Source organism: Ambystoma mexicanum, chromosome 6p, assembly GCF_040938575.1.
Source record: "Ambystoma mexicanum isolate Mex_15411 chromosome 6p, UKY_AmexF1_1, whole genome shotgun sequence".
Classification (NCBI taxonomy): domain Eukaryota; kingdom Metazoa; phylum Chordata; class Amphibia; order Caudata; family Ambystomatidae; genus Ambystoma; species Ambystoma mexicanum.
In genome coordinates this window covers 998,458,921-998,474,779 of record NC_090935.1, presented here as the reverse complement: position 1 = coordinate 998,474,779, position 15,859 = coordinate 998,458,921, and the positions used below count along the sequence as shown (strand labels likewise).

Sequence of the window (15,859 nt, the reverse complement as noted above, 5' to 3'; positions counted from 1 at the left end):
CTTTAGTTTATACTCCCTCTGGTTTGCTACATCTATACTAAATGCTTCAATTCTGCCATTAGTCCTGAATATCGAGAACTTTCTTGAATGCCAACCAACTTATTTTTCCAGAGAAATCACATGTTTATTACAGTCATCTTTTAGAGCAGACTGGTGGTGGTTTAATTTTCAAGTAATGATTCGTTTGCAGTTTACCATTATACATTACCCCATCAAATCCCAACGTGCCTTGACGTATTTTTAATTGATCACTATTAGGACTTTTCTGAAATGAAATTAGGTCATTTTCTTAAGTCAGAAAACCCTATCAGATCACAAGCATGCTTGCCATATCATAGCTACTGGCTGGAAACATTTACCATACTGCTACTTTTACAAACATATGCACACATCCATTGCTTTGTGCATTTGCATATGTACACTCTTTGAATTAAAGCACCTGTTGGCAAACAAACATGTATTTCAGCATGCAATTCCACTATAAAGCAACACTAATGCAGCAGCAACTGGGAAGTGCACAGAAACTACATTTACCATGATGGGGCCACGTGGTTATATGTAATCTATATTAATAATTTTTTTGACAACTGTGACGAAATGCGACCACCATCTTTGTCACCAGCCAAGTAGGGACCACAGCAGCACACAGGGTATCTAGCCTACCAGGGCTATAAAGCTGGCACTGCAAAATTCCTTGTGGCAGTATGTAGCAGATAATGCCCCTCAATTGTGTACTGACCTAAGCAATGTAATACTTCTTGCTGAACACTTTCCCTTTGAGGTCAGGATGGTTGGACATGGGATCCCTCAACCCTGAATTAGGCCCTGCCATGGCCAGGGGATCAACAAATGACCAGGTTGTTGGTTTCAAAAGGGATATTTTACAACTGCAAAAAACTAGAAAAAAGAGTTAACTGAAATCACTGCAGGAGAAGGACCGTACACAGCCAATAATGTTTCTGTTGAAGACTATGGCCTGCAGGTCTTCCCCTCTCAGTTGGGCTTTGCCTCTTGGCAGGAACCAACAAGTTTAAGTATCCTGTAACTTCTTTCAGGGCTGTTACAGTAGCTTGCAGTTTCTTTGTTCATGTCAGGATTCGCCCTTCACCTGCAAGAAACCGAACCAGAACCACCAACCTTGGGTCCTTCGGTCATCTGGACTGTGCCCAGGTGTCTAGACTCCGAGGCCTTTACAGGGTTTTGTTGGGCCACAAGGCTCTTAGGCTTACTCCCTTGACAGGCTATCTGAGACCGCTTTAGGTAACCAAGACAAAAGACTACATAGCTACCCGGTTCTCGACTAGCCCTCCTCTCACTTAGTATCTTTCATTGGTCCCCTCTTTACACTCTGTTCACCTGGATCCTCACCAAATGCTCCCATTTGCTTCTTTCTTCCTTGATTCTCTGCAAAGCACTAGTGTTTCATTGACCCCTTTCTCTGATCCTCTCTTTTGGAGTACTCTAAAGGGTTCAGGGTTGAATGACGGAGGTAGGAATCTTCGAGGGAGAAAAGACCAAAGATAATTTTTTCGAAATAACCTTCGGTCTTTTCTCCCCTGAACATTTCTGACTTGGCCAAACCCATGGCCACACCCCCGCCACACTCCAAACCCCTACTTACCTGGCCTCCGACTTGCTGGTCCCTGTGAAACCTGTTCCCCTTCCTTTTTTTCTGTTGGGACAGCTGTGGGGGATGTCCCCCGCAACCTCCGCTCACTATGCTATACAGTGAACAGGGGTTGCGAGAAACACCCCTGCAGCCCTTTATTTTTTGGGGGGGGGGGAAGACTGCGGGGGACAATATAGTGAGCAAATGTGCAGGGGACCCCCCCCCGCAATCCCCATTACCGAATGCGCGATTTAGGCCGGCGAAAAATTCTGAATGGCCGAAATTCGCCCAAATCACGCATTTGGACATATATTTGCGGTCTTTTCGGATGAAACCGTGTAAAGCACCTTCTTTCTCCCCTCCTGAATGCTCCTCAACTTTGTCACCAGATCTGCTGCTTCTCTTCCAGTTTCCGCACTGCAATTTTCTCGAGACTACTCTTTAAAGTCTGCCACCTCCTCTCTTTTTCCTCTCAGAGGTTCCATGCTCCTGCTCTTGTAACTTGTTTTTTCCGAAGCCACCGCATCCCATCTGATGTTCTTTTCTCCTCCACCTCCTCCTTTCTGCTGCTGTTTTGCTATGAACACTTTCACTACTGCTACTCCAAACTGATCCACACATCCCTCTTACCTTCTTGCCTCTGCTCCTCCATACTACTATTCTCCTCCCAAAAGGTTCCCTTCCAACAAACTACTACTCAACACCTCCAACTCTTGATGCCTGCTGCGATAGCTTTCTTATTCATCGCTCCACCATACATTGCTCTCCTCTGGAGCTCCAAATCCTCACTTCCATATCCTTCCTTCCTTCCTCCATTGTATCTGTCCATGTACAGACAGATTGTTTAAAAATTGCTGGTTGACCAATGTAGTCTATTGGAATATTTGCATTTGGGGGGAGCGACGGGGAAGGGGATGGATTTGACGGGAGGTTTGATTATGTTGACACTTGCTCAAGTGTTTTGTTGTATTGGGCATTGAATACTGGAAAAAAAAAAGATATTGCCCGTTGGTTCCTACATGAGTATGTTGTGTTATTGGCCTTTGTCTGTGGGAACTACAAACCGTGAATGTCTTACCCATTTGCAAGTCGGACACAGCATGGGCCAACTCACCAAGGATACATCAAGTCTAGGAGCCATCTTGATCTCAGTTCACTGGCAGCCGTGTTTGCTGGCACCCACCGAGGTTCTATTCCCTTGTTACTTCAATTAGACTTTCTATTTCAAGTGGGGCTCTGTGAGCTTCCTTGGGTAGGGCTATTGAGCAGACATGCAAAAACATTTGTTGATTTCAGACATTTTGTGAAGCACGTTCCTGCATCTATGTTCCAAGCTCTATGAAATCCGTGAGCTGCAGGTCCGTTGGCCGGCAGAATCATCAGATAAAGTCCTTTCTGAGACCTGCACGGCGGGTGGCCTGAACTCACCACAAATGATATTGTGTTTGTACCTTCCAAAGTCCATGGTATCTTTTCTTATGAACTTCACAGGTTCCCCCAATTTAGGGTAAAGTCTGAACCTTACATCATTCTTACAATGGTGCCTCTCTGAAATTAATGAGCGGTGCTGCCAAGCCAAAAAATGGATTTGCTCAGGTGGGACCTCTATGTTGCCTGGGGTTTATTGGACTCAGTTCATTTCTTCTAGTGCAGCTAAGATTAACATAGTACCTTAAAGTCAAGGAATAGGAATCTGTGACTATTCCAGCATCTGGTACTTCAACCTCATTTATTCACCGGTCACAGCATTTGGTCCACGCACTTAACAGGAAATCAACCTTTATTGCTTCAGGGCTGCAAAACGGGGACAACCTAGGAGTGTGTGTGTGGGAAGGAGGCTGGGAATTTAAGGCTGGAGATGGACTGGAGCTGTTGGAGGAATCCTCCATGTACTTCCTCTGGGGCCTACGTCGCAGATCTGGTGATGCCATCTTTTTGGAGCCATTACTAAGGCTTATTTACTACAATAGGATGGTAACTCAGAATGTTCAATACCTGGAGTTTATTCATTCTTAAAGTTAGAATGTACAGCAACATCCAATGAAAATATTCAATGCGTGTGGCGGGTATCAAATCGACCGTTTTACATCTTTCTATCAGTTAAAGGACTAGTGCGCTCAAAAATATTATTGTCCCAAGGGTTCGGGCATGTGTTTTTAAGTATACGTTGATTGATCGCACAAACATTTCCATGCACCTTACCGTAGTTTTCCTCTTTTGTACACATGCGAAATCAGGCAGCAGGGTGCGTCATCTTGTGATAATCGGCTCAGTTGCCGCATCACCTAAGGTGGACTGCCCTGGCGGCACTAAATCATATCCCCTGTCCCTGATACGGACATCACCAAACCTAGTGATATTCTCTGCCTATCTCCATGACGTTACTGGGCAGTGTAGCTAAACACACCCAGTCATCAACTACGTGACGTGACGCAGAACCCAGAAATCAACACACATCAACCCACAACACAGTGTGTCACAATTCGGAATACAAAACTATACTTTAAAAAGGAAGTAGCAAAACAGTACAATTTTAAAAGTACTTTTATTTAACAATCAACGCTTCGACAACATCCGGTGATTGCCATGTTCAATGAAATGGGTAATTTCTTAATTTTTTCTCGTTTTTTTCTCCGTCGACAAATGTTTGTCGTGAGTCACGCAGTGTTCCTTTTGGGTAGGTACAAGAAGCGCATTAGACGCACCTTGAATAGCAAGGCTTGGGCATCATCTTGGCACTAGTCCACCGTAAACGATGTCAGGTTGCTCCTTATCGCTGGTACAGCTTAAGGGCATATGGGCCTGTGTCGATCATACCAAAAAAGGGTCACTGTGACCCAGCCATTCAAAAGTATCTGCAGCTGGCAGTTGAAAACCCTGTCTGTTGGGATCTGGAATCGATGGAAACCGCAGAAAGGCACGATGTAGCGGTTTGGAAAACATAACAGAAATGTGACTCAATAGCCGATCTTTATTAAAATGTATCATTTTACTGATTAATTCTGCCCCGTGTTAAAACTAATGAACACAGACGTGAAGCAATGGCAACACAGAGAAAACAACGTGAAAACTAGTCCACAATTATATTCAGAGGTTAGTGCTATGGAGTATGTTCAGCTCGAAATGGGATGCGGAAGCTGATGCTACAATTCAAATAACACAGACAGCATTTTAATGAAATATTAGCGTTGAACCTGGGGGAATCGAGTGGTGGTCTACAAGCATCTCGATGCTGGACTGCCCATGTGCCTGGGAACAAAGACAAGTACACACACAGGTTGTACTTGCGTGTCATTGCAATTTGTCACAAAGAACAACCCAGTACAATGTAACCTAGCAATAACGGTGGGCTAATGATAAATTGAGTAGTTCATCTATATAAATGGCCGAAAGTAAAACTTCCATAATATTCGGCATTTCCATTCTCTCAGCGTAACGCAGAGACACCGTTCAGATCAACGCCTTTTCATAAAATTTAATTGCATGATCCTTTGTCCAGTTTTGGAATGGTGAACCTTATCAAATTTGGTGTTATTACACCCCTCCCTTAATTCCTTTGGGGAATCATGCCTTTCTCTCAAGGTCGAAAAACAATTGAACCTTATACTGTGTGCGATGCGTGGGCTTGCTCAGCGCGCAAGCAAAACAAAAAAAATCAAAGCTGCTGACCTTCACTCAGAATGAAGATACATTCTTAGTTTGCAACATCTTGTCTCGGCGCATCCATGAGAAAGGGACTTGTGAGGCATAGGCGCAGGAAGAAAAATGTGGGGGCTGTCAGTGCTAGCTATTCTTTGCGCTGCTGAGGGGTAGGGGAAACTTCGCAATGACAGAATGTGGCCTAGTCCAAAGTTGTAGTCGAGGGTACAGAAAATGGAGTCCAAGTGTGTCGAGCAATAGCCCCACCTCTGCTTATATCAGGGCCTTCTTCCCCATGGCAGCAGAAGGGCAAAGGATGCGCCCCCCGACGAGTGCAAGAGCAGGGTGTCACTTTTGCGTATAATGTATGGGTGCGGGAGCTAAAACGACCCACTCCTTCCTTACATTAGCAACAACCCCAAACACATGTCCCCATGGATATATTGGTCAGAGTGCAGCTATTTCTCACCAACAACCCACTTTGATCAGTGAATGTCCCACAGTAGGTCGACGAAACTGGGAAGTGTGAAAGCACAGAGTTACATTGTATGGCATTCGTAAAAATGGAACTTGTTGAAAAAATGATTGACAAAGAGGATAGATTTCAAAAGACAAACTGGATGCTTTATTTGGACACTTCATAAAAACATTGTTGATCAAAAAAAGAGATGGTAATCATTTGAACCTGGATGTGAACTGTTCCATGAGCTCTGCTTTAGGTGGACAAGGCAAGTTGGCAATGTTTTGTGGCAATGTACGTGTACTCGGAACAAAATTGCGCGCGATTCCTTGAGCATGTATCTCCACGGCAGTTATAAGATCTTTCACAAAAAATCGAATTCCACTTCCTCATATACTGGCTTGACCACCCATTTTTTGCTTCTTTTCGTAATGGCCATTGCGTAGCGTAGCATCCCAAAGTTTCCCGCAGTCCCCGATTGTTCATGCCCTACATTATCATTATGCGCTAATACCGCTAGTAATGTTCTATATTTCATACCTGTAACGCTCACCTGGTATCCACGGGGACGTCACTCAGCCTGTCTGACCTCTTACGACCTCAAACCCTTCCCTGGAATCTACTCGAATGGAGACTGGGCCTGAAACACAGGATTGGTAGAGTTTAACTCCCTATTGTATCTGTGTGCTTGAACCCCTTCTTCCCCGGGGTCCAACCCCTCCCTTTGATCCACAGCTCACCTTGTTTTCTTGGAAAGTGTGCTCTCCGTCCTGCTTTCAGCGCAGGGGCGCGTTGATTGATGTGGGCTCGTTGCTGCCTAGTTACTTCACTGGCAAGATTCCGACAGGTAAGTATAATTAGTCTTTTGAACAGTTCTCTAACTTCGTTCCTTTCCTTCCTTATTCCTTATTCCTTATTTCACGTCCAGGGATGGCGACGTGCTGCTGAGATGAGTAGCGCTGAAGGGGAGTGAGAGCGCGATGCGCAATGCGACCCTTTCGTATTTGTATTGAACTGAGTTTTTTTTCTGTGTCTTTTAGGTGCCGCAACGTTTTCAGCATGGATACCGCTTATGAAGAAGAAATGCGGCGAGTAAGCGCGTTATGAGGCGCCTCTAGATATTTCCACGCTAACCTGGAGTGTCTTTGCCCTCTTGGAGATGGATGAGAAGTTCTGGAGAGTTCCCCCAGAGCGGCTGGGATTCAGGTAAGCGTTTGAAGATCGTACATTCTTTAAAAAATAAGTGAATATTTGCTGAATGCTTACTAATGCCTTTTTTCTGTTCTTTTCCCTTTTCCTTAGGAAGCGGCGTGCCGGGATAGGAATGACACCGCTGAAGATGCCCGCAGAACAGAAGGAGTGATGAATGATGGGCAGAAGTGCCGCAAGGTAAGGCTGTTCTTAACGTTGTTCTTGTTCTTGCAGGAGCTGAGCGCAGAAGAAAGATTCAGGCCTACTGGAGACCGATCTGAACACGGCGAGTGTCACGCTGCAGGTGCAGAAAACACAACGCATGTTTCTCAGCCTGGGCATGGCTTAAATAGTCTCTGGGTATCCCAGGTGTCTCTGGGCTGAACCACACCCAAAAGACTAGACTGCACATGCAGTTCTGGGAACCGAAATATGTGGGGGCATCGATCTTGTCCCCATCAATGCACTACAAGTCCAATCCCCAATGTTATCCTATGGGAGTGAGTGAGTCTGGTGCCACAAACGCCAAGTCTGACGCCAAGTGGGTCTTTGGAGGGATGGAGAGGCCCTTGAGGGCCATGTAGGTGATCGTGGCCTGGCTCCAGCCTGACATCTTGGAGGGCTGGGGACATGAGGGGCAGGAATCATGACAATACCATCTACGCCGAAATGCAATCTCTTTGGCCTGTACTTTAGGCACATATTGTGGAACACCTCCAAATCTCCTGTGTGATAGAATTCTGTGAGTCCCTACAGATGTCTGGATAGAGTTTTATCAAAAACAATCTTCTCAAGGGCTTTGTGTGGAGGTGAAGATGGAATCAACCACTTCTTCCGTTCCTGCTCCGGCGACAAAGGGCCATGTGCACATTGGTGGAAATGTTGGTTTTCTGTCCAAGAGTGAACGTTTGAACAGTGGTGCATTAGTGACGCCATTTTTCTAGTAGAATTTCCACAGACCCATCACAAGTTTTGGAGCTCCACCAAAGATGGTTGCTGAAAGACTGGGACCACTGTAAAATATTTTCTGAATCTTTTTTTTCCCTGCAGCTGAGATTTTTTTATTGATGGATTTGGCAACGTGCCATACATCAAATTGATGACGAATATTTAGGAACTGCTCTCGCATTGTCTTGGCTATTGAAACATGCATCTGTGGCTAGGAGGTCGATTTACATTCCCCTCGATTGGAGATCTTCCAGTGATTTTTTAAAACCAAGTTTCTCCATGGACACTGAGGATTTACATTTGGACACCTGCACGATCACCGAACGCAACAATTATTTTACTTTTTTACTTTCCATGTCCTGAAAGTGGTTTTGTGCAGTGCTTTGCTGAAAATCTGGGGCTGTCACACTGTCCATTGCCAGCTAGCCTGAACCGTTTTTCAGAAAATGTACTTTGAATAGACATTTGTTCAATTTTCCAAGCTTCACTAATGGCAGGGAATAGATATTGACGTTGAAATTTATAGTACTGTGTTTTAGCAATGAAATGAAGTCCCACAAATTCACAGAAACTGGACAACTTACTGAAACTAGACCCACTGAAAAGCAAAGCAGCTGCACACAGATTCCGAGCTGGCAATTTCCCCAGCATTGGTTGAGCGGACCATGAACATTTTTCATGGAGCATTTCACAGGTGGCATATATTTTGAGGTTACTGCCTTGTGATACACGAGTCACATTCACCAATGGCTTCCCACATACTTCCCCCCTCTCACTGAACGCACACATTTCAGCATCATTATAATCTCCATCAAGCAGCTGTCGAATACAATGTATTTGGGCTCCTTTATTAGACTATCATCCTGTTTTAATGTTGTTTCTGATTGAATTGTGGTTGACATATCAGCCAAACTGAACATACTGTAGTAGAGATCGTGGTCTAGTTCCTCGGTCAATTGTATTGATGCTTCAGTCTCTCATTTCAACGTCTGTTACTTGAACATGAATCAGAGAAAACATCAATGTCAATTGGTTTTTGGGTGGCCCGTTTTTGGCGGGTGTCGACTGTCAAGTGGTCTGCAACTAATTCAAAAGCATCTTCATTACATTCAGTTTCATCTTCATCTGGTGGAGCAGTCGCATTGTAGCAATGGTCCAACAACACTTCGCTGGCTTCGCCGGTCACATTAAATTCATTTTCTGGCCATTGGGCAAAAGCATCTCGAGTCTGCTTATTGATTTGAACACGCTGTGCCTCAAATAATAGTTGCTCCATGGTGAAATCAGTTTGGCAAGCAGCATCTCTGATTTCTGTAGCTGTCTGTGTCTGCATAGTTCGTACACCATCGGGCAACTAGAAGGCAGGTTGGAAAAAGATGTTCAATGTAAATCCAACATACAATATTGGACAATTTTCATTAAAAAAAAGCATGTTATGAAGGCACCAGCACAAAACACTTTAAAAATGAAATTGTTTGGTAAATTACCTTCTCTTTCTTGCTTTTCTGTGAAACCTTCTTTACTGTAACGAAAGCACCAGCAAGCTGGTCCACCGACTCGGATCCACGTGCCTCCTCTTCTATAACCCGATCTATTGTACATCCCTAGGAAAGGGTATCCATTAAAAATATGTAATTCGTATTAGAAATCAAATTATTCCATCGCACACCTGGTTTACACAGATACACTCGTACACCATGTACGTCATTTAGTCAAAAAATAAAATTTTGAATTTCACCTGATCGATGGCTGTTTACTGACTGTGCGAAACACACTGATCAAAATGCTGCAATCAAACAATTTGCAAAAACTTCTAGTTTATGATAATGTCACTGTAATAGTATCAGATCTAGGACCTACTTTCTTTCGTTCGAGGGAACTGTCTGTACGCATACCTCTGGCTCTGGATCAACTATGAGGGATGATGTAATTGTAGTCGAAGCTTCACCATCTCCCTGTAATGCAGTACTTGTTTTAGTATGGATGAAAAAATGAAATTGAACACACACAATGTGATGCAGACAATGGTACATATCAATAAAAAAACATGAATGAAACATTGTGTAAATGAACACCACAATACGTAAATATGATCATGTTATCTCAAATTCCATGCATAAAACATTTTCAGAACTGAATAGCTAAATAAGACTACCTGATACGCGCTCGAAGTTGTTGTTGACTCCAGGCAAAACATGGATGCAGAATCTTGGTCCTTCATATTCAGTGCATAGTCATGGAGTTGTAAAGGGAACATTTTATTTGATTTAGAAATGCTAATCTTAAAAATTGGCATGTAAAGCGACAGATTACGAAAAGATTATGCTTATTTCAAAGTGCACTATATTATAGTTATCTGTGCCCATAAAACATTTTCTATGATGCTCCTAAAACCAAATACAGATGTTTGGCAAAATGGGGTTTAGTTATAAAGCAAAACAATCTTATGAATAAGTATTATAAGGGACATTTACACCTAAAACACCTATCTGTCCATTTAGTTACCATTTCACTACCCCAAGGGCTACAGCTGAATCCGGAACCGTGATTCACCTGAGGTAGCCTGTGCATGAATAGAGTCGGAATTGCATTTGGGAGCAATTTACGAGTCGTTCCGAGTCGATTCTTGTTTGTGTACTTGGATTGGTCGTACATATTCGTGGCAAAGTGAAGGCTGCAGATGCGGTATTGATCACCCTTTGTGTCCTCCAAGACTTTATGGGCTCTACTTTCAAGCTCTTCGGGTGCAAATCTGCAATATCTGACCCATTCTCTTATTGGATCTATATTCCTCGGGAATACATGCATTGTAGTGCCTTTAGATTTGTAATGGGTCTTAGAAGGGCAACCAAAAACCGTACATGCAGGCATTGTTGGAAATTCTTTTTTTTTTTTTTTTTAAACAGGTCAACAATATAAAAAATTACTTTACATAAAAGCGTGAGAAAGACAAAGTTATACCATGCATATTTTCTGTCCAAGCTATGTTTTGGCCACCAAAACAAAACCAGTGTAGCATAGCCGGCTGTATTATAGGATAACTTTCATAAACAATTCATTGATGTGACGAAAATCATAACATGTTACTTGCAGGGCCGGTGCAAGGAATTTTGCCACCCTAGGCAAACTGTCAGATTGGCACCCCCCGCCATGATCTTTACGGGTCCTAAACGTTCTCAACCAACCGTCACCATTTTGTTACTGATTGCTGCAACCCATTACATTAGCTTCACCTAACTCATTGTTAACGTCTTCTGCTGTGTATAGATTCCAATGCACTTTCTTCACATTAAACTGCAAGAGCACCAGCATATATTGGTACACTATATCTAGGCAGGCTGGCTGCCTTCTGAAGGCTCTCGGAGGTGGTTGTGTGTCAGCTGCACACATGCTCGAAGCGGGTGATGGCAGGTTGAGAGATGGCCAGGAACAGCAACCGAAAGCTAATCGCTTGTGCAGGGTTATTATTCAAAGGGACACTTTCACAGTGCATGGAGCGTTCATGTCAGTGTGACACTTATTGTACACATGGATGCACACAGCAGGCTTTGCTTGTATTGATGACTGATGCTGGCTGACGAAGTAAACACAGTCTGGCTTTCTTTTGTTTTGCTATCACTCAACTCACCCTCCATACTGAATGTGTTGGTTGTCTCAGTGATCATCAGTCTGGCTTTAGAGCATCCAGAGGCACGGAAACTGCTCATCTGAACACCCGTCAAGACCTGCTCTCAAATCTAGACTATAACTCTCCCTCTGTCCTCATTCCTCTCAACCTCTCTTCTGCTTTCGATATGTTAAACTACAACATCCTGATCACCCGTCTCTGTGATAGCCTGGGCATCACTGATCAGGCCCTCGCGTGGCTCACCTCCTTTCTCCCTGACCGGCCCTCCCAGGTTGAACTTGGGTCCTTTATCTCCTCTATTACTCTCTCTACTTGTGGTGTTCCCCCAGGGATCTAACCTATTCCCCTGGTCTGGTTTTCCAATATCTACATGGCCCGTTGGTCTCTACCTTTACCTCTTACTGTCAGTGTTATGCGGATGACACGCAGCTCTTTTTCAGGTTACCCTCTGCCGCCGCCTCCGCCTCCTCCTCCTCCTCCTCCTCCTCGCTCATTCCTGTCTATCTGCAGGTCAGTCTTGGTTTGCTGCCAACAATCTTTGCCTGAATGCCAGTAAAACGGAGATTGTACCCATTGGGGCCCCTGCTCCTGCTTTCCCACTCTCACACTGGCCACCTCCCTAGGCCCTGTGCCCTCACCTACCAATGAGGCAAAAAATCTAGGGGGTAATCTCTCTTTCTCCTCTCACATCTCGGACATCTCCAAAAAGTCCCACTACCAACTGCACCTCCTGAGAGGTATTCTGCCTTTTCTCACTTTCCACCAGAGACTCACCACCTCGCAAGCTCTGATTCTCTCTAGGCTGGACTATTGAAACAGTCTATTTGTCATTCTTCCTACGTCTACTCTCTGTCCTCTACAACTCATCCAGAACAGAACCGCGAGACTTATCCGTGGCCACAAGCCCAGGGACAGCATCTTTCCGGCACTGAAATCCCTCCACCGGCTACCCCTGGCAGCAAGGATCAAGTTCAAGACCCTCTGCATAATCCACAAGGCTTTCGGTGGCCGGGGCCTGCACTATCTACAACCCTCTCTTACTAAACGATGTGCCTCTCGAGTCCTCCACTCATCCTCCTCCAACTCTCTGCGGGTGAGTCACTTTCAAAGATTTGGGGGTAGATCTCCATCCTCTGCAGGTGCCTCCCTCTGAAATAAATCCCTTCCTCCTTCTTCTCCCTAACTCTGTTCAGTTTTGCTGACTGGTTGCATGGTTGACCTCCATGAGCCTTGCAGGTCCCAGGCTCCCCCTCCAGTCTTTTGCACTAGCTTCTGGGCCACTGCACTATGTTCAGCATTACTGTACTTTCTGATCACGCTCCATGAGCGGGGCAACCTCTCTGCACTTAACCCAGGGTCCTGCTGGACTGGACTCATTTGTTCCCCACAGATCCCTTTTCCTCGCACCTCCGTCTGTATGCATGCATGACCTTATATGTACCAGGGCTAGATAGTTTGTCCTGTCGGTTACATGCAAATATAACGAATCCAAAACTACTAACAACATAATAACGAATACTATGATAACGAATTCCCAAATAACACATTTCTTTATCGTCGTTTTGGGGGGAGGGGTGGTTCTGCCCCAAAACCGCACATTTTTTGTTCCCCTCCCAAAACCACCATCCCCCCTACCAACCCCTTTTTTGTTTTTTTCCGAATTCAATATTTTGAATGAGTTATTTTAGGTTCGTTACAATGGTATTCATGATAATCACTGCATGTTGTCCCCCCTCCTCCCCCCTTTTCTATCCCTTCTCCCTAGCTTGGTCGCTACTGCAGCACTTCATGCACTTGTATTAGGTGAAATGCTGTCAGGCTGAGTATGCTAGTTTTTCTGTCAATCACTCGGAAACTTCAAGGCCTAAGAGTGATTACTGTATTTCCTTGTTCTCTTCCCTCTTTGAAGCTCTCCATCTGTGTATTAGAGCTGTATAAATTAACAATAAGATAAGTAAAAATAAATAAAGTGTCATGATGTTCCCTTAAATAGGTTAACTTGCACTCCAGTACTAGAGGAAGTGTGATGAGCCAGCACTCCTCACCGCCCCCAACTCCCCTTTTTCTTTTTTAGGCAAAACTGTACTTCAAAGTGATCTACTTGAGCAGAGCTGTGACTGAGCAGTAATGAACTGCACTTACTCAAAACATCTTTTGTCGTTGGTGCAGCCTGACTGATGGGGCCGAGGGCTGATTCCGAGATGACCTTGGGCGATATAGGGCTATTGGCTTGAGTAAAGCGAGCTCAAAGACATCCCAGGAGTGGATGCGTTTTGGGCAGGAAGTGGGTGGGAGTGGCTAGCCATAGGTATTAGCATTGCCTTAGGTAGTCAAAGGACTGCAAGCTCAAACGGGCACAAGTGTTCCTCGCATTTTTTGTAAGCACTAAAACAATGTCCGAGAATCAGGAAGACTCCGCGGGACAGTGGGATTGCCTGCATTCTGGTTCTCAGTAACCATCCCATATTTATTCCACGTGGGGCATTCCGTTAACTTCTTGCCTCCAGCTCCCCTGGATGCGTTGAATAGCTATATTCTGAATCCTCAAATGGGTAGCAAGGGGGACTGGCTACATTATTCGAGGTCCTGGCTCTGTCAAGAACAAGTGGTGCCCAAAGGAAGGAAATGGCAGCCATGTTATTGATTGACCTTAGAAGGTTGAAAGCTGGAGTCGGTCCTGTTTGCATTAGTGCCATTGACCGGAAGGGTTTGCACTGCACACAGGTGGGGCGTCTACAGGAGGCGTGTTAAAGTGAGCTAAGTTAATGCATAATATATTGCACGCACGCACCTCTGCCTACACTCTGTGCTATTTTCCACTGTTATAGTCAGTGCATTTAGATTAAGGGTACAAATGGGCGTGCAACCCGAACTATGTTTTAAAGGTGTTTGCAGGGGACGCACTCACTTTCGTGTGAAAGAGAACTAAAACTGATTCAAGAGTAATTTCTTATCCTTACTTTCCTGAAACTGTGTGTGGCGCAATGCATTAAAGACTATGAGGCTGCGACCACGCTTATCAGGCTGCAAAGCGTTACACAGCTACTGATTGCGCGTACGAAGCCCCATCATGTGATAGCCACAGCAACAATAGCTAGGTAGGGGAGGGAAGTCATGCAATGGGCAGGCATAGATTTTACCTTGTTTGGCGCGCATTCTGTAAGGGGCACAATGGCTTCCAAGGCATTCTCAGCAGGAGTATCCTTGCAGGACATCATGAAAGCAGCGGACTGGTCCTCAGAATCAACGTTTAAAATGTTCTATTTTAAACCAGTGTCAGACATGGCTAATAGGGTGGTGGCAAGCTTCGAACAAGCATAATGCTCGCCTCCGTCTTGCCATAGAGTGAAGATTGCCCATACTAAGTGCACTGGTCAGTCTTGATTCTATTAAAGACAAGGAGCATTATATCCACCCCAACTGAATGCGATTAAAGTGGGAATTACAGCATTGTGTGTTGATTATGCCTTCTGTTTTGTGACAAGGCTCCGCATTCCCACCCTCATGATATGTTTTGTCTCTCTCGCAGAAACCCGCGTGAAGTCGCAACAACCTAATGTCGTGATGGAACCAGTTGTCCCGTTGGAACGCAAGGATCGCCGGTCGAGTGATCGGAGTTGCCTCGCTGAGGAGTTCAAGAGTTTGTTGAAGTTTACATGGACATTGGACTGTGTTCAGACAAAGAAAAAGGAATGAACCTTGTGTTGGGGGTTCTTATATAGGAGGCAGGCAACGGGTTGGTGGAGATGGTACAGCCTCAGGACTACCTAAAAGGGAGAGGCTCATGGGACTTGCAGGTTTAGGCAGTTTGGAGCCTCTCGAACTAATGATAAAACCTTTAAACTGGAAAAGCTTTCCTTTTGCTAACTCAAACAGAAAATATGTTAGTTTAAAAGTTTAAAATTTTGAATAGCTGTATTGGTGGCAATAAAAGAGTAAAGCATAATGCCCGCCTCCTTGTCTTTAATAGAATCATGACTGACCAGTGCAGTTAACATGGGCGATCTTCATTGTACGGGACTAAAATGAACAAAGGAATAACTAAACCCTCTGTGTAAGCGTTATAACATTCTCCCACATGTGAAAGGAATCCCTCATATGGAATTTAGACAGATTTGTATGCTGTTTAGATTTAATCTACTGAACTCATAAGTAATCTGACCAAGAATGAAAATAAGTGTGGGTGTTTCTGTAGTTTATGTAATAATTCTTTAAAGCTGGAAACTGTGAAACACTGTTTATTGTCATGACCGGCTACTGAAAAAATGGAAAGGTCTGTAACTACAGAAATAACTTCTGGATTAGATGTATGAACGGGAAACCGTTAATAGTCACTTTATGGAAAGCCGGACATGAAAATAGGAGTTTGACTTAAGTTTTAAAG

At 44.4% G+C, this 15,859-nt stretch overlaps 1 protein-coding gene across 6 annotated transcripts in view; it reads right to left on the bottom strand.

Moving 5' to 3' along the window:
• GRAMD2B (GRAM domain containing 2B) overlaps nt 1-15,859 on the bottom strand; it is an 864,945-nt gene that overhangs the window by 2,376 nt on the left and 846,710 nt on the right. The gene's annotated exons all lie outside the window — the stretch shown is intronic.